Source organism: Cynocephalus volans, chromosome 13 (genome assembly GCF_027409185.1).
Source record: "Cynocephalus volans isolate mCynVol1 chromosome 13, mCynVol1.pri, whole genome shotgun sequence".
NCBI lineage: Eukaryota > Metazoa > Chordata > Mammalia > Dermoptera > Cynocephalidae > Cynocephalus > Cynocephalus volans.
In genome coordinates this window covers 109,323,984-109,325,778 of record NC_084472.1, presented here as the reverse complement: position 1 = coordinate 109,325,778, position 1,795 = coordinate 109,323,984, and positions in this window count along the sequence as shown.

Below are 1,795 nucleotides of genomic sequence, written 5' to 3'. Positions count from 1 at the left end.
AGATGAGAATGAAAGAAAAGGGGAACTCAAACCCTGGCCAGCCCTTCCCTGAGAGAGGAGAGGTGGAATAAGGGCCTCATCTGAAAACTGAAGCACCGATGGCCACATGGTCACCAGAGGGAACACGGGAAGCCCTGTTTCCCAGAGGAAGTTCTGCATCCCTTTCAGCTCCTTCCTGAGTGTCAGGGACTTCAGTGAGAGGAAAAGAGGGTACTTGGGAGGGAGAATCTACAATGTTGTTGGGTTCTAGGGGGTGTCTCAAGGGTGTCAAATGTTCTACTTTCCCCAGTGCACTAAGAACTGGGAGGCAGAACGGCATCCTTTGGTTCCTGGTTAACAGTTGTGCTCTAGACCCAGTCCTGACTGTACCATTTGCTCTCCTGCCTTCTGTAAGCTCTTATTTTAATAGGAGGAAGGACAGGTGTAGACAAAGTTGGGACTACCTAGAACAAATCACGCTCGAAGGTAAAATCAGGAATTTCAATGATTGTTAATTTTTGATATTTTGTTTGGCTCTTTTCCAAATCTATCTTCTTTTCTTAGTGTCCTGTTTTTCATTACAGACTCTATATTTTATCTCTTTAATCATTTTAAACTTGCTTGTTTTATAGTCTCTTTCAGATTATTCCATTATTTCCAGTGCTTGGGATGCCAATTCTGTTACCTGAATCTGCTTAGCCTCCTTCCAGTGGTTCATTTCTTCTTGCGGTTTGGAAGTTTTTTGTTTTTTGCTTTTGCTCATCTTCAGTTAGGGCTGATTCATTTTCACCTCTAGAAATGTCCTCATAGAGCCGTTTTGCGTTTCCTTCTGCTGGGGCCCCCGGGTTGAACAGAGCCTGGATGTGTTTTTATGTTAATTTCTTGGCCTAGAATTCTCCCATCATGGGGCAGGTGGTGTAAATTTAGACTCATAGAGCATAGACTTGGGATGGTCATTCTTCATAGGAGAATTTTTTCCCTGTCTTGAGCTCTGAGATGCAGCGATTATATTAGTCTGTTTTCTGTTGTTTTACTTCAAAAAGTTCGTGGAAAGATTCGTACTATCTTTCAATTCTATTTTTCCATGATCTTTTTGAAGTACTTTTGTAACAGAATACCTGAAACTGGGTAGTTTATAAAGAGACAGAATTTATTTCTACCTTTTTTTTTTTTTTTTGTCGTTTTTTCGTGACCGGTACTCAGCCAGTGAGTGCACCGGTCAGTCCTATATAGGATCCGAACCCGCGGCGGGAGCGTCACCGCACTCCCAGCGCAGCACTCTACCAAGTGCGCCACGGGCTCGGCCCCAGAATTTATTTCTTACAGCTTCGGGGGTTGGGAGATCCAAGGTTGGGGGCACGTCTGGTGAGGGCCGTCTTGGTGGGGACTCTATACAGAGTCCTATGGTGATGCAGGAAATCACATTACTACGGCTGAGCAAGAGCATCTCCACGTGCTTTCTTCCTCTTAAAAAGCCCCCAGTCGATGCCCTAATAACCCATTATTCCATCAATGTGTTAATCCATTCATGAGGGCACAGTCCTCACAATCCAATCACCTCTTAAAGGCCCCACATTTCAAATACCATATTGGGGATTTAGGTCTAGTGTGAGCTTTGGAGGGAACAAACATCCAAACCACAGCAGTAATCTTGCTTTCTGGCTCTCTGGGACTGGTGGGAAGATTTTTTTCAAGTTCCTTTTAGAGCAGCTTTCCACAAGCATCTCCATTCCAGCCTGCACCCAGGCCCAACCCTTTCCCCTCAATTCCACAGCAGGCTCAGGTGAAAGCTCTTCCTGGCTGTGAGTTCCCTCTT